At 43.3% G+C, this 23,156-nt stretch overlaps 1 protein-coding gene across 1 annotated transcript in view; it reads left to right on the forward strand.

Moving 5' to 3' along the window:
• The first annotated feature begins 524 nt into the window (after window positions 1-524).
• Window positions 525-23,156, forward strand: part of LOC123746117 (uncharacterized) — a 50,169-nt gene continuing 27,537 nt past the window's right edge. Inside the window, exons 1-2 of the mRNA XM_045727395.2 lie at window positions 525-886; window positions 1,028-1,510. The gene's annotated coding sequence lies outside the window, so the exon portion shown is untranslated. The remainder of the gene's footprint in view (window positions 887-1,027; window positions 1,511-23,156) is intronic.

Below are 23,156 nucleotides of genomic sequence, written 5' to 3' on the forward strand. Positions count from 1 at the left end.
CCTACGGGCCGTTACCAACTCGACCCCATAAATCGCAAACACAGGGACAGAGAGCAGTTCACAAGCCAGGGCAATCTCCGGGTAACCAGCCCGCACAGAGAACTCTAGTCCCACAGACTGAGCCCGGACGACTGGGGGTAGAGGGACCCCCATCGTAACGCCACGTCAGCACAGGCGAGCAGACACACACCCGCCCCCAACCGGCCGAAACGGGCAAACAACACCAAACTGCTGGAGCGCCGATTCAACACGTCTGCCCCGCACCGAAGCTAGGGCCAGACTCATCCATCATCAAGTAATGGCCACTGCAGCTGTCAACGTCCCCGTGATGCATGCCGTAAATTTAACGTCATATATAATGCATAATCGACAGTTTCTCAAATACAAAATAATGTTATTATATAATCATATATAAAGTGTTTCACGTTCATAGTGATGGGTTTGGATGATGGATTATCCATGCTTTTAGTTCCTAATTAGGGTTAGTGTCGTGTGGTTTGAATGAAGGAAGTGAATGAAGCATTTTGGACATTTGTTTTCACAGTTCATCGTCAAACCAAAGGGCCATCGGGTTCACAACGTATAAGTCATGTACTGACTCATTAAAATCTATATAACTCAGTATTAGACTTACATTCTGGGCAGAAGGATGGGTTGTGTTTGGCTGAGTTAGGAGGAAACGATGGAACACCTGGCTACGGGCGGGTTTATGAGCGGGGTCATTCGAATTCCCGAACGGAAAACCTTCTGAACCCTTTACTCCCGCCTGTTGCTTCAGTACAGCGTCGGGTAAGGTAGGAGCAGGACGTGCTCTGGTGAGTGGCACACTTGCATGTAAAGGCTTTATGAAGAATTAAAATGTTACTGTTGGAAAATAAAAATTGACGTAAGTATTTACTTATAAACAGTTCAAGTTACTGATTATTGTAATATTAACAAACTATTGGCGTGTTTTTACTAGTTTCTTGACTTGATTTTTTTGATAATGGATGCAGATACTTAAAATAATCTTTTTTTTTTTCCTCAGTGAGGTCCATGAAGTTTGCTGTGCATAGCGCCGAGGACTAAGACGGACATCAGGGTGGAGCACACGGCTGTTGCTGTACTCGCCGAGGTGTTGACAGAATAGTTTAGTATTTTACAGGACATTTTCGACCAAGATTGGCCTCAACTACTATTTCAAAATTACACAAGTGTCTGTACCTGTAATTCGTGTTTAGAAACTTTAAGGAATTACCTGTAAAACATTTGAACTATAGGTATGTTATCAGCGAGGCATGTAATAAGGTGAATACTATACGCGGACTACTGTCTGTAGCGGTGGTTGGTGGTTTAACCATTGAATTGAAATTGAAAATTCGTGCAGCGTTTCCTGGTCTTCTGCTGAACTATTACGTGGTCTTGTTACGTTGTGCATATGAGCGTGTTGAAGGCAGTGTTGGGTCAAGCTCTTGTCCCCGGCCTGACCTCCCTAGACGAGGTACTCCAGCTCTCTCGTCTTCAGCTCAAGGTAAGCAACACCTTGATGCTCAAGTGTGACCTTTTACCTGCGCTGCTTATATATGTGGATTAAAATATAATTATTCATGTGGCATATGATAATTTCAACATATAAAAGTATGTCAAAAAATATAAATTGATTGATTGATAAAGATTAAGCCACCCAAGAGGTGGCACGGGCATGAATAGCCCGTAAGTGGTACAAATATAAATGATTGGTTTTCATGCCATTCAGGTAAGTGTTTGATAGCTCATCGTGTGACAGGAATCCATCAATCTCTAAGGTACGTAACAATTTCCTTCTGTTTCCATTGTTGCCATGTTACGATGTGTCGTAATTAATCACAACTTGAGAAAAGTCGGACAACACAATCACTTCCTTAACAAAGGTAGATGTTGTGGCGTCGACGTGGACCGTCCGGGTGACGTCAGCAGAGATGCAATGGCTAGGGTCACTTAGCTAGGTTTATCCGGGGAAAAGATAGGAGGGGGAGGGAGGCGGTTGGCAAGCGTTGCATCCTAGGAATCACAGTTGTAGAGGGTGGGGGGGGGGGGAGTGGAAAGTCTTTCTTGCGTGAACGATTCCTGGGTACAGTCGTGTGTACTGGGTGTGTAGAGGCGCACTTGCGGGCTGAAATATGTCCAGCAAGTTATGAAAAGCTGCCTAGCGAACCAGAGGGCAACTGGTCGGTCAGTTTTCACCAAAGATCCTTATAAATAGATCTGGCGGAGGGAGTACCAGCACAGAAAATTTAGGTAAACCCGAGTTGACAGACCACCTGTTTATTTGTTTGGTCAGTCAGGTATCTGATTTTTTTTTATTTATATAAGTACAATATATACAATAAACGATATACAAAGCCTGACAAAGTACATGGGAAAGAACCAAAAGAACTCCCACGACAACAAGCCGTATGCAAAAAAAAAATGCAAGACCATGAATACACCAGTTTTTTTTTATTCTGACAAAAATACAATATAAAAAAAATCCAAGTATGCATAACACAAGATCCACAGGAGTAACACAAAGAACTCAGACACACACAGAGCAGCTACACATATAACAAGCCAGCGGCACAAAAAAAAAAAAAAGGTAAAATAACAACGGAAAAAATACATTAAGCATGATAAATAAAAGTACCCAAAAGGGCCACACACACAAGGCAGAAGCCCACACAAATAGGAGCACAGCACCAGAGCTTCGCAGGAACCGGTGGAACATATGAAAAGACACACACGCAGACACACCAAAACACAAGGACTAGCGCACACAGGAGCCGGACGCAACTAAACACCCACACAAACTAACAGGATGAAACACCGGAACGTACAGGAACCGGGATACAAGTTCCAGAACCACAGCCAAGCACACAAAAAGAAAAAACACCGGAACACGCAGGATCCGGCAAAGGAGCACAAATCACACACAAACCCAAACAACAAGGACACACACAAGGAGCAACACAAAACACAACACAGGCAAACACACACAACACACCGCCGAGGAAGCCCTCAGGGGGCGGGGGGAATACACACAACCCAAACGCCCAAATGACCCAACAAGCCCTCCCCCAAATCCACCGCAACCACACCAATACACTGATCAAACCCCCTACCTCCCTACCAACCCCAAAGCATCACCCCGAACATACACGTCAGTGATCAACCAGCAAACTCCAACGGAAAAGCACGCCACAACCACCACCACCATGTGAAACGCAAACGCCCCCGCAGAAAACCCAGAATCCGGCGAACCCCATAGCCCTCCAAACGCCCAACCCACACGTAAAACACATAATCCGCAATCAAGACACTAAGGGTGTTCCGAAGCCGCCTGGAGCCCTGAGGAAACGAAAGAAACAGGAACCGTAAAATATCCCCCCAAAACCCGGGCCCACAGAACACCGCAATCACATCAAGCAGCCAATCAACTAAGCCCTGTACCCTCTCACAAAAATAAAACACGTGTAACTGCGTCTCAACCAATCCACAATGCGCACAAGCCACAGAAGAACGCAACCCAAGCATACACAAACGATCATTCGACGGCAAGGACTCGTGCAGCATACGAAAGAGAAACTCCCGCTGCTGCGGAGCCAAATGCCGCCCACCCAAGACGGACCAAATCCTCCCCCCAATCCCAGCACGGAAACAAACCCTCAACCCGATGACTCACACGACGAAGGAGAGCCCCATAAACCCCCCGACACGACAGGGACAAAAACCCAGGAACACGACAGAGCTGCCGCAGAATCCCAACCGCTCGCAAAAACACAGTAGGCGTACAAAAGGCGACCTCACACCCAGCCCCTAACTCAAGCAAATAACTAAACCGAACTGAACAGAAATAAACCCCAAGCTCATTGAAGCCCCCACCCACCCCCAAATACTGACACGACGACACCCAAAACAAAGCCAAAACCTTGGTAAAAACATCAGGGATGCCAACACCCCCCCCCCCTCTTCTACCCTCAAAACCATGGAGCGATGAACCGGATGATACTTCCCACACCACACATACCGATAGACTCTGCACTCCAACCTATGAGCACGCTGCCGATCCAGAGGGAAGCACCGAGCCAAAAACCACACCCTCGAAAGAACTTTACTAGTAACACCAATCGCCCACTGATAAACCATCAACGGACGCAAGGATAACAAACCAACCACCACCTCAACCGACCGAGACACCGCATCCCAATTCCACTCCAAGGATTGGTCATACAAGCTAAACCAAGTAACTCCGAGAACCCAATCGACCTGACCACCGGAATCCATGACCCCGCCCACACTGAACGGGAGGCCCAGCTCCCCAGCCCCATCAGACAGGACTTACCCCTATTAACAAGGGCCCCAGTGGCCAGCTCAAAACGCCGAACCGCAACCACAGAGTCATCGGTCGCCACAAACAGAACCGTATGGTCAGCATACCCACAGATTGGTAAACAGAGACCAGCGGGCAGCCTCGGAGGAACCACCAAAGCACAGGACTGAACCGTACAAAACAAAGGCTCCTAAAAAAGAACATAAAGGAGCATAGATAAGGGACACCCCTGTCTCACCGATCGGCAAAAGGGGCACCAAAAAAAACATTGATGCACACACAACTATGACAACGGGCATACAACATACGTACCCAAGAAACAAACAATGGAGGAAACCCGAACCTCTCCATAGGCTGCAACACAAAGCCTATCGACACATGGTCGAATGCCTTCGACCAATCTAAACTGAGCATCGCTGCAGGAAAGCGAAGCTCAGAGGCACACAGAATCACATCACGTAAAAGAGCATTGCAATGAAGCAAAGACCTACCCGGAATGCCACAAAATTGCTCAACCGAAACCACAGAACCAATAACATCCCGACACCGACCCGCCAGCAACTTCGAGACAACCTTATAATCAACATTTAACAGGGTGATCTGCCTCCAATTTGATAGAAAACGCAAATCACCTGGCTTCGGAAGCAACCGCACAACCCCATCGTAATGGGACGCGGGTAAACAACAAGTCTGGAAATAAAACTTAACCATCTCCAAAAAAGCTTCACCAAGAACATCCCAAAACGTCACATAAAATTTCACAGGGAGCCCATCCGAGCCAGGCACCCTGCCGGATCGGAAAGATCGCACCACACCCCAGCCGACGAACGTCCCTCACCAAAGCGGGACAACCCGCAGCCGACAAACCAGGCAAGCAGTGACGCAAAAAGAAAGTGGCCAGATCCTCATTCACCCCTACCTCCTCATACAGCGCCCCCAACTCCTGCTGCACGTACAACAGGACCCCATCCATGTTAGACAAAACAGAACCGTCTGGACGCTGGAGACCGGTGAAAAGAACCGAGTCCTGAAGGGCCTTCTCTTTCCGCAAAAAAAAAGGAGAAAGCCGTTCACCAGACACACGCTCGTCAACACGAGCCCGCACCCAAACCCCCTCTGCCAACTCCTCCCGCAAACCACAAATGCGCTCCTTACACACAGAAATAGCAGCAAAACAATCAACCCCACTATTAAGCAACACATACAACCGAGTCAACCTCGCCTGAAGAAAGCGCAACAAACCAAAATGCCCCGCTGCCTCACGCTTCGCAACCGCAACAAAAAAAGACTTGCATTCCACCTTGCACCACTCCCACCAGTCTAACACAGACGAAAACTCGCACTTGCGAGGAACAAGCCCCACCCACCACCCACGAAACCCAAGGACAATGCAGCAACCGACAATTCAACTTCCACCAACCCCTCCCCACACGAACCTGACTACGAACAGCAACACGCACCACAACCAAACAATGATCAGAAAAGGCAACAGGAACCGTACGAAATGCAAAAACAGAGCCCTCCCGCCCATGAACATAAAAACAATCCAGCCTGGAACACCCCCCTCGCACAGCAAAGGTGAATTCCAAATCGCCTCTAAACATGAGCAGCATCATGAAACCCACAACTCTGTAAGGTGGAGACTAATGCCCGAAAAACATTCTGCGGATGCGCACTGTTGCAATCCCGTGCTTGAGTGACAATTAAAATCGCTCCCCCAAAACCATGTCCCTTGTGTCATGATGCAAGAAGTGTAACAGCCCACCCTGAAAAAACTCCACCCTCTCTCGGCGCCTCGCCATGCCAGAAGGAGCGGACACAGTCAATAAGGGAATCTCCACCCCGAGGTACTGCACACGAGCGAACAGCACCCGGCCATCCTCATCCATCTCCGTGTGAAGCACGGAAGTAGACGCCCTCCGGGAGAACAGCATCAGCGTGCCCCCAAAGGACATCCTCGGCGGATTAAGCACTACATGAAAATCATCATTATAGCTGTGTTCACTCTGTAGTATTACAGCTGTGTTCTCACCTGGTGGTGGTGGTGTTTAAGATTCGCTACCTGGAACTAAACGTTCCAAGTAGCATGGGCTATGGCGAGCCCATAATAATCATTGTTCTCACCGTAGTATTACATCTGCGTTCACACATGAAAATCATCAGTCAACCCAGACAAAGCACTCAAGTCATGCACATTATGTTCCTGAATATAGGCTACAGCTACACGATGCTCACGAAGCACAGCCACCAAGCCCATCTGCACTGCCAAGTCACGCAACCCACGCACATTCAGCATCGCACAAATCAGAGAGGGCGCCATCAGGAAGGGCAATCAGGACCCCACCAACCCCACAGTCCCCTGCGAAGGCGGATCAGAGCCCCTCACAGGGAAGGCAATAGGAATAGTAGGCACATCATCTGGCAACCCTGCAGTGGAGGGCCCCACAGGGACGTTGGTGCCTGCACGCTTTGTAGACTTCGTAAACTTCATAGTCAGCACATCCTGTCCAGTACCTTTCACACCAGAGGACACCACCCACTGAGCATCCTCAACTGCCTCCGGGGCGTCACTGCCCCCAGAGGGAGCCCCGGGAGCAACAGACCTCAGCAGGCCACCAGAGGGAGGAGGAGGGGCGCACGCCACAGCAGCCCCCAGCCGTAGACCCCCCTCGCTTGATGGGAGGACCTTTGTCAGAGGAACACGTCCGCGCCTCCCGCTTACAACGGGGCTGGTCCGATATCGCGACCGGGGAAGGCCATCTAGAGCCATTAGAGGATCGCAGCGCCTCTGGAGCAGCAGCAACTACATCGGAAGCTCGGCCACCAGACAAAGGAGCAACACCACACGCAGGACCCGCAAGATTGCCACTTCTACCGACACACGATGGAATAGCTTCCACAGGCGTACACATCTCCATGTCGGCAACAGTTGAATCCCGATGAACCTCTGCAGTGCCGAAGTCCACAGGAAGCGAGGGTGCCACATCAGACACCAATGGGCCAGGTGGGCCAAACTGCTGAACAGCCTGAGTAGGATCAGTCAAATCAGAAGGCATCATCGACGCGAGGGGTCGCGGTGGACAACCACGGCCTCCACAACACCTGGCCTGGCCCGCTAACCCCCAAGGGGGAAAAATCACCCTCCTGAAAGAGGGTTGGCTCCCCAACCCAGAAGCAGTGCAACCGGCCGCAAAATGCCCACGCAATCCACACCTAAAACAGGTGCACGGTTCATCCTCATAGAATACCCGCATGTTAAAGCCGTAGAACTTGACCTGAGAAGGAATATCACGTGTCAAGCGCATGCCTAGGGTCCGCACATTCGTCCTCAAACCCGACAGGCGGCCTGAGCGGAGACAAGTTATACGGTGAGTGAACACAGTACCGTACCGAGAGAAGCAGGTGCGAAGGACTTCCTCGGGAAAGTCCAAGGGAACTCCATGGTTACTGACAAACGTCGGCGCCACACACGGGTCCGACACCTCCACAGTACCAGCAGAGCCTGGGAGCTGGTGAGAACGCCCAGCAAAATCACTCACGAAGCTCTGATATGGACCAGGGGCAGAGAACTTGACTACCACATGCTTGTCAGAGATCTTTTCAAGGCCGTAAATAGTGTGCAGGTCCACCTTAAAAACATACAAAAGCGTCACCTCCACCAATGCCCAATCAGCAGCCGCCGAGAACTCCAATCCTGCGGAATCCACCCTCCGAATCCGCGTCACCGACGACTCCATAATGCCAGCCGCCTCCACAGGGCGTCCCAAACTGCAAAATGCTTTGCAGTTTGGTTACAGTATAAGCAGGAGTCGAAATATGGCAAACATTAATTAACTGATTTATGTTGTTTGAAGCGGGATTCTTCCTAAATATCAGAGACTAGTGGCAGTGTTGAGAAGAGTAGAGGTGACTGTTGCTTCTGTTGGGTGTGGTGAGAGGTGAGGTGTCGGCCGACGTGCATATGTTAGTGACCGATGGAGAATCGCTGGATAAAGACAGGGTCTCGTTTCAGGGTTCGGTAATGAGCGATAAGCAGTGTGACTCGCAGGTGGAGTAGGTAAGATACCAGATGCGCTTAAAACAGCAGACATTGCCCCTCTACACAAGGGTGGTAGCAAAGCATTGGCAAAGAATTATAGACCAGTTGCACTAACGTCCCACATAATAAAAGTATTTGAGAGTGTGATCAGAAGTCAGGTTACTAGATTCATGGAAACCAATGACCTCCACAATCCATGCCAACATGGATTTAGAGCAGGAAGATCATGCCTCTCACAGCTACTTGACCACTGTTTTATTCCACAGGGAATAGAACAGTGCAAGAAAGATATGCAACTAACTTATGCACAAGTGGCCAAGGAGAAGGAAAAAATAGAAGCACTAAAGGAAGTCAAACACTGCAGCAACCAAGATAATACAAACATTAGGCTGGTAGTGAGAAAAGAATTGGCATCTAACCCGAAGTTGGTGCAAAACACAGTTGATCGGAGTAAGTCCCTGATCGTTTTTGGCTGCAAAGAAAAGGAGATAACATCTAGGTCAGAAAGAGCTGTAGAAGAAGCAAAAGTAGTAGATAAAATTGTGTGCATAGAGAATGTGTGCGACTACAGGAGAACCGGCAGATATGTAAAAGGGAAAGATCGACCTTTGAGGATCACCCTAAATGGTGCCAAACAGATGGAAGAAGTACTAAGGAATGCTAGAAAATTACAAAGTGATGAGGATGGGAAAGTGTGGTCGTTAAGACGAGATCTTTCAAAAGAAGATAGAGAGAAGCTGAAACTGAACCTCGCCGAGGCAAAACGTTTAAATGAGAGCAGGAATGAAGAAGAAATCAATTCTTTTTTCTACAAAGTGGTAGGGGTAGGCAGACCAGTAAAGTGGTACATAAAGGCAAACCAACAAAATCATTAGAGAAAGGGGGAGTGAAAAATAAGAAGAGGGGGAACAAGTTCCTGAAGATTGCATACACCAACATAGATGGAGTAAGATCGAAGATACTGGAGTTAAGTGATGTAATACAGCTGCAGACACCAGACATTGTTGCACTCACGGAGACAAAACTTGAAGATGTTATTTTAAATGAAATCATATTCCCAAGGGGCTACTCAATTTGGAGACGGGACAGAAAAATTAGGAAAGGCTGTGGCGTTGCTGTGCTGGTGAAAGAACACCTAAAGGTGAATGAAATAATGACTGCCAATCCACAAGAAATTGACATAATAGCACTAGAGATCTGCCATGAGGATGATAAACTAATGATCATAATTGCATACAGTCCACCGCTAAGCAGCACATGGTCAAAGGAGGAGCTAGATAGTAAAAGAGAAGGTCTTATAACAATAATGAGAGATCATAGCAAGAGCGGATAACGATAGTTCACGACTGTTGATAGTCGGCGACTTCAACTTGAAAGTCATAGACTGGGAAGCATATGAAGCTAAAACAGAAGATTTCTGGACCTGTAAATTTGTAGACCTCATCCTGGAAACATTCTTGTATCAACATGTTAAACAAGCTACGAGGATGAGGGAAGGGGACGTTCCCTCCATGCTAGATTTAATATTTACCAGGAAGGAGGAAGAAATATTTGACATTCAGTACCTTCCTCCCTTGGGTAAAAGTGACCATGTCTTTTTGGGAATAAAGTATGCAATGCGTTATAATCTGGAAGAAAATATGAAGGTTGATGCAATTGAAAAACCTGACTTCAGGAGAGGACATTATGGCAACCTTCCTTAAAAAATTTTTAGTGAGTATAATTGGACAGACTTGTTGCTAGGCAAGGAAGTGAATGAGATGTATGTCAAGTTCTGTGAAATATATGATAAAGGCACACAAATTTATACCAAAACAGAGAAGTAGAACTAGGAAACAGGATTGGTTCAACAGAAAGTGCGAGAGGTCCAGAGACCAAAAGACACAAAAATGGAATCAATACAGGAAGAGGCCAAACCCCCAAACATACCAGCAATACAAAGATGCGAGAAACAACTACACGACAGTGAGGAGAGAGGCAGAAACAAATTTTGAAAAATGGATTGCAGACAAATGTAAAACAGAACCAGGTCTATTCTATAAATTCAAACAACAAATTGCAGGTAAAGGATGATATACAGAGGTTGAAAATGGGAAATAGATTCACGAAAAATGAAAAGGAAATGTGTGAAACATTAAACGAAAAGTTCCAAAGTGTGTTTGTACAAAATGAAATCTTCAGGGAACCAGATACAATAAGAATTCCAGAGAACAACATAGAGCACAGAGGTGTCTAGAGACGAAGTGGAAAAAATGCTCAAGGAGCTAAATAAGAACAAGGCAGTTGGTCCAGATGGAGTTTCACCATGGGTTCTGAGAGAATGTGCACCTGAGCTCAGCATTCCTCTTCAACTGATTTTTCAGGCATCCCTGTTTACAGGAGTTCTAGCTGATGTGTGGAAAAAGCTTAGTTCCAATCTACAAAAGTGGAAGCAGGGAAGACCCCCTTAATTATAGACAGGTATCATTGACAAGTGTAATAGTCAAAATATTGGAAAAAATAATTAAAACTAAATGGGTAGAACACCTGAAGAGAAATATAATATCAGACAGAGTATGGTTTTCGATCTGGAAGATCCTCTATATCGAATTTACTCAGTTTCTATGATCGAGCAACAGAGATATTACAGGAAAGAGATAGTTGGACCTAAAAACTGGCTTTCGAAAGAGTTCCACATAAGAGGTTGTTCTGGAAACTGGAAAATATTGGAGAGGTGATAGGTAAGCTTCTAACATGGATGAAAAATTTTCTGACAGAAAAATGAGGGCAGTGATCAGAGGCAATGTATCGGACTTGAGAAATGTCACAAGTGGAGTACCACAGGGTTCAGTTCTTGCACCAGTGATGTTTATTGTCTACATAAATGAACTACCAGTTGGTATACAGAATTATATGAACATGTTTGCTGATGATGCTAAGATAATAGGAAGGATAAGAAACTTAGATGATTGTCATGCCCTTCAAGATGACCTGGACAAAATAAGTATATGGAGCACCACTTGGCAAATGGAATTTAATGTTTATAAATGCCATGTTATGGAATGTGGAATAGGAGAACATAGACCCCACACAACCTATATATTATGTGAGAAATCTTTAAAGAAGTCTGATAAAGAAAGAGATCTAGGGGTGGTTCTAGATAGAAAACTATCACCTGAGGATCACATAAAGAATATTGTGCGAGGAGCCTATGCCACGCTTTCTAACTTCAGAATTGCTTTAAAATACATGGATGGCGATATACTAAAGAAATTGTTCACGACTTTTGTTAGACCGAAGCTAGAATATGCAGCGGTTGTGTGGTGCCCATATCTTAAGAAGCACATCAACAAACTGGAAAAGGTGCAAAGACATGCTACTAAGTGGCTCCCAGAACTGGAGGGGTAAGAGCTACGAAGAGAGGTTAGAGGCATTAAATATGCCACATCTGGAAGACAGAAGAAAAAGAGGTGATATGATCACTACATACAAAATAGTAACAGGAATTGATAAAATCGATAGGGAAGATTTCCTGAGACCAGGAACTTTAAGAACAAGAGGTCATAGATATAATCTAGCTAATCACAGATGCCGAAGAAATATAAGAAAATTCATTTTCGCAAATAGTGGTAGACGGTTGGAACAAGTTAAGTGAGGTGGTGGTGGAGGCCAAGACCGTCAGTAGTTTCAAAGCGTTATATGACAGAGTGCTGGGAAGACGGGACACCACGAGCGTAGCTCTCATCCTGTAACTACACTTAGGTAATTACTATGACAAAATCACTGAGGCATTAGAGGAAAAACATAATGCAGATGTCGTATACACAGACTTTGCAAAGGCATTCGACAAATGTGACCATGGAGTGATTGCACACAAAATGAGGTCAATGGGTATAACTGGTAAAGTAGGACGCTGGATACTCAATTTCCTGTCGAACAGAACACAGAGTAACAGTCAATCAAGTAAAATCGAGTCCGAGCGCAGTTAAAAGCTCTGTACCTTAAGGTACAGTCCTTGCACCACTGCTGTTCCTTATTCTCATATCAGATATAGACAAAAACACAAGTCACAGCCTCGTATCATCCTTTGCCGATGATACAAAAATCAGCATGAAAATTACCTCTGCTGAAGACATTGATAAACTACAAACAGATATTAACAAAGTTTTCGATTGGGCAGTTGAAAATAACATGTTTAACGGTGATAAATTCCAGGTACTCAGATACGGCAATGAGGATCTTAAACATAATACAGGGTACAAAACACAATCGAATCTGCCCATAATAGGAAAACAGCATGTCAAGGATTTGGGAATAATGATGTCCGACGACCTAACATTTAGGGAGCATAACCAAGTATTGCGTCAGCCAGAAAAATGATAGGATGGACTACGAGAACCTTCAAGTCCAGAGATCACATGGTTGTACTCTTCAAATCATTTGTGTTGTCCCGTCTTGAGTACCGCTCAGTACTCACTTCCCCCTTCAGAGGGGAAGAGATTGCTGAAATAGAGGGAATACAGAGAACATATACGGCACGCATAGACGAGGTAAAGCACCTAATTTATTAGGATCGTCTCAAAGCTCTCCAAATGTACTCACTAGAAAGGAGACGAGAGAGATACCAAATAATATACACATGGAAAATACTGGAGGGACAGGTCCCAAATCTGCACAGTAAAATAACAACGTACTGGAGTGAACGACATGGAAGAAAATGCAGAATAGAACCAGTGAAGAGCAGAGGTGCCATGGGCACAATCAGAGAATGAACATCAGAGGTCCACGGTTGTTCAACGTCCTACCAGCAAGCATCAGAAATATTGCAGGAACAACCGTGGACATCTACAAGAGGAAACTAGATTGTTTCCTTCAAGGAGTGCCGGACCAACTGGGCTGTGGTGAGTATGGGGGCATGCGGGCTACTCCAAGCAACAGCCTGGTGGACCAAACTCTCACAAGTCAAGTCTGGCCTCGGGTCGGGCTTGGGGAGTAGAACAACTCCCAGAACCCCATCAACCAGGTATCAACAGGCTAGCCGGTACACCACACACCAACAACAGCGACCTGCTCGCACTAGGAAGTGATGTGGCGGAGGCTGACTCCATACACAGTTTCAAATGTAGATATGATAGAGACCAGTAGGCTCAGGAATCTGTACACCAGTTGATTGACAGTTGAGAGGCGGGACCAAAGAGACAAAGCTCAACCCCCGCAAGCACAATTAGGTGAGTACCAGACGTCAGCCAACAGCCGAGAGAGCGCCAACGCCGTGACCCACACCCTGCAACGAGCAAGCAGCTCAGTATCTGAATTAGTGGTAAACAAGCGACTTTCTAATAATATTATAAGTCTAGAGTAAGCAGCTTTAAACTTGTTCCCAGAGACACACAATGGCGCACAATGGACCAATTCAGATGATTCTGTACCACAAAATGGGCGGCAATATTGTTCTCTGATGGAGAACCAAACTGCAAAGCATTTGGGGGTTACAGTATAAGCAGGAGTCGAAATGTGGCAAACATTAATTAACTGATTTATGCTGTTTGAAGCGGGATTCTTCCTAAATATCGGAGACTAGTGGCAGTGTTGAGAAGAGTAGAGGTGACTGTTGCTTCTGTTGGGTGTGGTGAGAGGTGAGGTGTCGCCCGACGTGCATACGTTAGTGACCGATGGAGAACCACTGGATAAAGACAGAATCTCGTTTCAGGGTTCGGTAATGAGCGATAAGCAGTGTGACTCGCAGGTGGAGTAGGTAAGATTGGAGTTAAATCCTGATGGAGAAAAGGCCAAATCTGCCTGTAGATAGGATCACGAGGAAGATGATCAGCTTCTGGGTAGAAATATAAATTTAATTAGGGGCTGTGAGGTTAGTACACGAGAGGGCAGATAAATCCTTCGAGATGCAGCATAAGAAAATAAAAAAAAAGAGGATCCTAAGATATAGGATGATAGACCAGCGTGTAAAGGACTACAGGCATCTTATAGGCTGGTGAGGATGAGAGTAGAGTCCTGCCAGTTTTCATTGTCGGAGAAAGTGACCATTTTTGTTTCTTTTCGAGAACGAGGTGAGGCTGCGTTGATGGCTTTATTAGCGGTGGGCAACACTCGTGGCTGGAAAGTTTACTGAGAGTGAGAAAGATTTACTTAACAATGTCATTGAAGGAATGTAGGGATTACAAGTGTTTATATAACAGGGTGTTGGGGGGGCTTCCCAGCACGAGCACCTCAGAATTAACTGCGTAAATTCTAGTACAAAATACGAGTATGAGACATGACGGTTACTTGGGTAGCCGGGCAGGTAGTGTGGGAGGAGTGTTGACAGCGCCAGTCAGGATAGGTGAAGGATTGGCACCAACTGAAGTTATTAATACATTGAGAGCTGTTTGAGAGATCGTTGAACCCGGAGATCCGAAACCAGTTAAACGATAGAAAGGTTAAAACTTTGAAATGACAGGATAGTACAAATAAAACACGACTATTTGAAGTTGATGGAGATGGCAGGACAAGCCGTCAGGAGCAACGCAAGCTTCATAAAAAATTTGATGAAACAAAATTACTTCCGCAATATATTTCTTCAGTAATTTTGTCATAGTGGTTGAGTAGCTGCGAAAGGCATGATCTTCCTGCTCTAAATCCATGTTGACCTGAGTTGTGAAGGTCATTGGTCTCCGTAAAACTGGTGACCTGACTCCTGACAACTCTCTCAAATACTTCTATGTGGGACGTTAGTGCAACTGGTCTATAATTCTTAGCCAATGCTTTGGTCCCCATTTGTGTAGAGGGACTATGTCTGCTGATGTAAGCGCTTCTGATATTTTCCTTGTGTCCAAGCTCTTTCTATACACTGCCCTGAGTGCTTGTGCTACTGGCACTTTGCATTTCTTTATAAATATTGAATTCCATGAGTCTGGACAAGAGGTTCAGTGCATAGGCTTGTTGTAAATTTATCTTTCAAAATCGGCAGAGTTCGTGTTGATATCAGTTATATTTTCAGGGGTTTCGATATCATGCATAAAGAAGTTGTCCGGATCTTCAAATTTCAAGCTGTTTATTGGGGTACTAAACATGTCCTCATGCTGCTTTTTTAGGCTTTCACTGAATTCTTTGGCACCAACTGAAGTTATTATATATATCCGTCCTCCGTATATGCATGTTCTCTTGTAGGTATAGGTCCAATACTAGTGGAGGTTTATTATTTCGATTTCGCATATTTTTGTTCGAAAGGAAATACACTGTTATCAAAAGGAAATTCGAGTAGAGCAGTGACTAAAAATTAACGTATGTAGATCAGTGAACAGGGGAGATGGCTCTGTTTTTGTGCGTAGGAATTTATTGATTTTTTATGTAGACGATATAACGGATGGTAATTGTCATTTGCCTGCTGAGGCTGACGTCGTGATGTCACGCAAAACGGTCCTTTGATCGTTGTCAGCTGTCAATCAACAACACACACAACCTCCTTTAAGGTTTTTTTTTCGTTAATATATTATGCACCCCATACCCATCGTGTGGGTGGCAGTGGAAAGGGTTACAGAGGAACATAATGGGCTCAGGGACGGAACTCCTAAATTCATTTAACTAAGCACGTTGTAGTCTTGATGAGTTAGTTACAAAATTCAATGCACATCGACACATCAACAATGGGCTCGAAACCGACCACAAGCACAGTTTCTAAATTAAGCAGCTGACATGTGAAGAGCTAGTGTCACAATTGCTATGTATATCCTGTACACCGCCCCCCCTCCCCCACCCCATCTAGTGGGCAGCGCTGGATAGATTACAATCATCCAGTTACTACCTATAGTTGCAAACGTGGAATGCTAACTCACTCTCTATCTCTCTCTCTATTTTTTTATGAATAAAAATTCTCTCTCTCGTAATTATTTGGTCAACTATACATACTGAATATTGGGGGTGTAATTAGGTCTTGATGTCAATATTTGTATAAATTATATCAACTATATTCGCAAATGTAAATGTTTACAAACATCTTTTAACTTGAAAAAAACGTTTTGTGTGTTGAGAGACGACGACGAACACGACAACGTTTTGTTCATGACGTCTCGTCGTCTCCGCCTCAACAGCTAAATGTTAACACGTAACATCACACATTATATCGTATAATGATATTACATCGTCCATAAACTCGTAAGCACACATGTAGGGCCATCTCCCTGGGTCACAAAACTCAATATATTCATTTTTATTCATTGCCATATTATATTTTCCAATAGATAAGTAGATATTATGTAAACAAGTGAGTGGTGTTTTGACCAATGAGACTCGTCGTTACAAACCGCCAATTCATTCATAATCTGACCCAATACTACAACAACAAATGCGGCGTTGCCAATTTGCACTTTCCAAGAAATTAGAGGGGGGGGGGGGGGTTAAAGGAATACTTTCACTCAACTGTACCACCATGGTAGAGTCTTAGGTGAACTGACCCAGTCTACCAGACAGTTTTGACACGTGCCTTCAAAAAGACTGCAGTGCATGTGTAGCATAAGACTACAGCAACAGGGGCCAGAGAAAAGTCTTAGGACGTTGTCGAGAACACGTCTGGTGTATGGGACAGACATAGGCTTGTCTGGGTAGTCCTAAGTTAAATGGTTTAAGATATAGTAACCATTATAAACACCCCCATAGGTTATTTTCACAGAGTTTAGTGTGAAATACAGCGTATGATTAACGTGGAATTGTATTTGGAAAAAAAATTATAGAACATTAAATTAGAAAGGAAAAGCGAAGCATCTGAGACCAATACCTTTATTCCAGGGATTCTTGAGAAGGGAAGCAGGAGGTGGAGTGAAGAGATAACTATCTTGCTATCTAATTAACTATCTAGATAGCTAGACAGAGTTTGATAGGTAGAAATAGAGGTAGAGGAGGGAGGGGTGGGGGGAGACAGACCCGGGTAACGCCGGATAACCTCATAAGTATTTATAAAGTGTACACGAGGAATGGCCGACAATGAAGCTGTGGAGGAACGTCATAACGCTGCGACATTTTATATCAAATTTCTGGCGCTCATATATCGCGCCATCGATTTTATTCATGAATATTTTAAGTAGCAGCTGGTGATATGTTTCCAAGTGACGTGGGCAGTCCTTAGCGCAGCGGGCCACCTGACTTGCTTTAGTGTATAGTGAACTGTGTCACTATAGCTGGAGTAGTGTTGCTGGTCCTGTGTACACTAGCAGGAGCAGTGTTGCTGGTCCTGTACACACTAGCAGGAGCAGTGTTGCTGGTCCTGTACCCACTAGCAGGAGCAGTGTTATTGGTCCTATACCCACTAGCAGGAGCAGTGTTACTGGTCCTGTACACACTAGCAGGAGCAGTGGTGCTGGTCCTGTACACAGTAGCAGGAGCAGTGTTATTGGTCCTATACCCACTAGCAGGAGCAGTGTTACTGGTCCTGTACACACTAGCAGGAGCAGTGTTACTGGTCCTGTACACACTAGCAGGAGCAGTGTTGCTGGTCCTGTACACACTAGCAGGAGCAGTGTTGCTGGTCCTGTGTACACTAGCAGGAGCAGTGTTGCTGGTCCTGTGTACACTAGCAGGAGCAGTGTTACTGGTCCTGTACACACTAGCAGGAGCAGTGGTGCTGGTCCTGTACACAGTAGCAGGAGCAGTGTTGCTGGTCCTGTACACACTAGCAGGAGCAGTGTTGCTGGTCCTGTACACACTTGTTGGAGCGGAGTTAATGATGTAACTGAATTTTATATATATATATATATATATATATATATATATATATATATATATATATATATATATATATATATATATATATATATATATATGCGAACAAGCCTGAATGGTCCCCAGGACTATATGCGAATGAAAACTCACACCCCAGAAGTGACTCGAACCCACACTCCCAGAAGCAACACAACTGGTAACTACAGGGCGCCTTAATCCACTTGACCATCACGGCCGTCAAAAGGAAGTGATAGCCGAGGCTATTTGCTATGCTATGCCCAAGATTTGAAATGCTATGCCCAAGATTACCATCCGAGTTGCCGTCGGGGAAGTGGCTCAAATAGCCTCGGCTATCACTTCCTTTTGACGGCCGTGATGGTCAAGCGGATTAAGGCGCCCTGTAGTTACCAGTTGTGTTGCTTCTGGGAGTATGGGTTCGAGTCACTTCTGGGGTGTGAGTTTTCATTCATATATATATATATATATATATATATATATATATATATATATATATATATATATATATATATATATATATATATATATATATATATATATATATATTAAAAATAAAAATAAACAAAACACCTTTACAGTGTTACAAGCGAACGTTGTATAAACCTGAGGGAGCGAATGTGGATATACACCTGACGCAGTCTTGCACGTGGGCACAGGTTTTGAGGGACGGTCCTGGTTGTGTGCACAGTCCTGGCTGCATGCACAGTACTGGCTGTGTGCACAGCCCTGGCTATGTGCACAGTCCTGACTGTGTGCACAATCCTGGCTGCATGCACAGTCCTGGCTGCATGCACAGTCCTGGCTGCATGCACAGTCCTGGCTGCATGCACAGTCCTGGCTGCATGCAATAATTCAACTAAAGTCCCTAGCTAGGGTCGTAAATCCTAGCTCATTTATTTATTATTATTTATATAAATACAAGAGAGTACATTAAGGGTTAAGAGAGGACATAGAGTTGAAGTTGAAATTACAGTCTTGTAAATCCACTAGCACGCATAGCATTTCGCGCAACTCATCTTTTCCTAATGACAGACTGTGGGCTGTAAGAGGTAGGTGGGGTCCTTAAGTGTGAATGGAGAAGTTAAAGTTGATTTAAGACCCACAATCCACCTGCAGACAGTTCGACACATCAGCTTGCATTGTTAATACAAGAATAAGATTACATAAACTCAGTTCTATAATTGAACACTGGTTGTGTTTAAATTAAGAATCTAAGCATGCACACAGTCCTGCCTAACACCATAACTACAATAGCCAATATTCACATACTAATAAACACAACAATTTGTATTGTAGAGGTATGGTATATATATATAAATATGCAATCAGATGACCTTAATATGGTCTAAGTGCTGGTATCTAGGTACAAGAGATTATATTCAATATGATAAACTTAGTTACCTTTAATTTATCATATAAGTAAGCAATTGTTAACTTAAAATGTAGTCAATTATTTATATATATTCAATTTATATGAAGAGTTTCAGTTGAGCTTGACTTTCAATGACTGAGGTTGTGTACCTCATGAGTGTCTAGATTAATTGAAAAGGTTCCCACAATATATGTACAGATTCTAATCCGTCATCAGCCATGTGAGGGATATTAATTGGAGACTTTTCTTTGCCTAGTCAAGCCAAAATTACAGTTTCTGTATGCAGTAATTTATCAGGAGTTGAAGGTTCAAGATCTTATACATATCCTGTCATCAATAAGCCCTCTGCCGATTTGAGAAAATTCCTACTCAAAGATTTCTCTGATCCCAAAATGAATTGGTGATAATAGTCAGCTTCAATAAGGATTCTGATATCCCCTATGTTGTTAAAATCGATCAGAGGATCTGCTAATTGGATTCCTTTTCTTTTTTTAGAAATTTAGTGGTGGCAGCCAGATCAGTCACTTCTAGGTCAGTAGGAACCTTTTCAACTACTATAGCTTCGACCGTCTTTTGGGATGTACCTAGACAGACATTAGGCTTTACTACCTGATAGATTTTAAGACCTGAATTGATCAAAAACCCTGATATGGATGTAGAAAATTGATTTGAAGATTTAAGTTGTAAATCTTCTGCCATCTTTTTTTTCGAATAAAGGTTTTCTGTGTGCTTTGATCAAAAAAGCCTCTAGTTTGAATACATGTTCCTTGATTGCTTAGTTCCAGCTGTGCAGTAGGTAATGTGGCTATGGTAATAGTCTGTTACTAAGGCATTGACATTACACAGTACTTTACAGAATTCTACAGCTGTTGAGGTTTTATCATCTTTTGGCTTTGCCTGAGATGCAGGTTGATTATTGGTTGCCTGTGATATGAATCGAGTGCTAATATCACCACAGAGTGCTGAGTGATGTACACTTTTATGACAATATTAGCAGGTCTGCAATCGAGTGTTACATACACTCGAATCATGCTTCCGCAGACAAAGGATGCATCTGTTCAGATATTTCAGTTGATTGATTCAACTGGCACTGTCTTCATAAACTGTGCATTGATAAATGTTATGTGCTTGCTGACAGAATAAACATCTAGGAGCACATGTAGCTTCTTTTGTCTTATCTGTCTAGGAAGCTTGATTTCCTGCAGTTCTGTTAACTGTGGGTGATATAGCATAGGAGCCAACAGTACTCTGTTTCCACTTTGTAGAATAGGAGTTTTGTTGCCTTGATTTCTGATTGCCAGTTTGGACATTTCTCTTTTTGTCTGAGGATTCACTTTTATTGATTTTATCTTTTGTTCTAAGTATTCCTCAGCTCTGTAATCTTTATGTAAGCTCAATGTCGTTCAAAGATTTAGGTTTAATGATAAGATGTTGGTGTTATAATCGGTGCATAGGGTGTCTATGACCACTTTAGGTACTTTCCTTTGTATGATTAACTTTGTAAGCCACTCTGCATTTCCTATGGGTGCTTTAGTACTGAAGGCTTTGATGATTGATTCTATAGACAATCAAAATGATTGTAGTGATTCATACCTTTTATTTGGAGAGAGTAAATTAAATAGTTTGTATGAGAGACGGGCAATTGCAATCTCCATATCACTGTAGTTATCTTATAACAACTGTATGGCATGGTCATAATCATCATCTGTTAATGACAAATTTGCAATGACCTGTCTGGCCTCTCCTTTTAGCTAGCCTTACAAATATTGAAATTTAGTAGCCTGTTTGAGCCTTGGAGTTTATTAGAGAATCAAAAGCTCGCCAGAAGGCATCCCAATCGTCTTCAGCTTAGCCCTCAAAACATGGTAATTGTACCTTTGGGAGCTCGGCTGCTATATGTGGGATAGTTGTGGTACTAAACTGAGTGGCTGTGCTCACATTTGGTTGGGCTACTGCTAGTTATGCAAGTTTGATTAAGGGATCTAGTTGATCCTGTATTTTATTGTCATAAATTGCTGTTTCAGTTATGATATCCTGAAGTTCCCTTTGGGTTAAATCATCATTAGCTCTTTCTGCTAAATAAGTCTCAGTAAGATGTTTAATTTGAAAAAAAATATCAACTGCAGCCTTGACTCTTGTTATTCAAGATGATTAAATCAAGAGATAACTTGTTTAGCTAACACTTGACACTTGACATCTGTCAAGCTGTTGAGTCATGTGGTTTTGTAGACACTTAAGTGTTCTTTTCTTTCCTGTTTCTGAAACAGGTGAAGAATTGGTAGTTTTTGACTTTTCGGGGTTTCCGAGATATTTTTCTTTTTTTTTTTTATAAAAATATGTATAATGTTAATGTATTTTGATAAATGAGCTATCCTGTCTATTTAGGTAATGATTCCAAAGATCATCCTTCCTTTTCTCCCTGGAATCTGGTGTAGCAGGCAGCATAATTATAAAAAAATGTAAAAATTTGGTTATTTTTATCCGAATGCACCTAATCGGTAAATTGTTTAAAAACAGTAAATAGTACCATTTTAGCAAACTTATTACAAAATATAGTACCTTAGTAGGAGTTTGATAAAATACTGTAGAATTGCCTATTGGTTTTACCTGTATATGGTTTGCTACAGTTGATTATCGATATGTTGTAATGAAATGCTCTTATTGTGAAGAAGCATCTTTTTTTAAAGAGTATTTAGTAATGAGCAGCTCTGAAAATCAGTCCATTAAAGATAATGCTGGATAATACACTTCAATGTGTGTTTATATATGTTAACACAAGTGAAGAATAATGGTATACTAGTATATGAATAAGATGCAGTTGTCTAACAATTGATAAAATTAAGTACTTTTTTTTTTTTTTTTTTTTACACACAGAACATTTACTAGTATTCTATGAATGCTTACTAGGTAAGGGATATGGTAGTCTTAGCCACTGTAAACAATTTGTTCACTTAGATATATAGATATTGGCTGTTAGCTATGTTAGGCTAGAATATGTGCTAATTATTCCAATGCAAAATCAAGAAATTTCTTTTTTCCTAATTACATACTGTGGGCTGTAAGGGGCAGGTGGGGTCTTTAGGGGTGAATGCAGAAGTTGATGAAGATCCACAATACACCTATAGACAATTCGACACATCAGCTTGTATTGTTAATACAAGGATAAGATTAGATAAACTCAGTTCTGTAGCTGAACACTGGTTGTGTTTAAATCAAGGATCTAAACATGTACAGCAGCCCAGTCAAGTACCTTATCTACAACCTGTGAAGTTAGAGCTCATCATTCTCCAACTCAAATATGTAAGATCACATACTCGGTCCATACAACACTGAAGGACAGCAGGAATAGGGGCACATGATTGCGACATAAAAGATTCTTGGGGGAATCGATAAAGCAGACAAAAGCACTATTAAAAGCATAACATATACAAGAACTGGGAGCATTAATTGTAACTAAAGACATATGAATCACACACACATACCGGAAACAACTTCAATGTCAAATTTGTCATTTAAACAAATTTTTCAGTGTGTTACATTGTGTGTTGTTACATAATATAAAAAATATAATTAAATTTAAAATCTAAATATGATCAGAGAACGAGACAACGTTCATTGCTTTAATGGTTCTAAAAGCTGGTTTTAGCCATTGAAACTCCACCCTGAAAGCCTTTTATGTGAACAGGCCTAGGTGAGCACACACCCAGGAGGAT

The sequence above is a fragment of the Procambarus clarkii genome, chromosome 78 (assembly GCF_040958095.1).
Source record: "Procambarus clarkii isolate CNS0578487 chromosome 78, FALCON_Pclarkii_2.0, whole genome shotgun sequence".
NCBI lineage: Eukaryota > Metazoa > Arthropoda > Malacostraca > Decapoda > Cambaridae > Procambarus > Procambarus clarkii.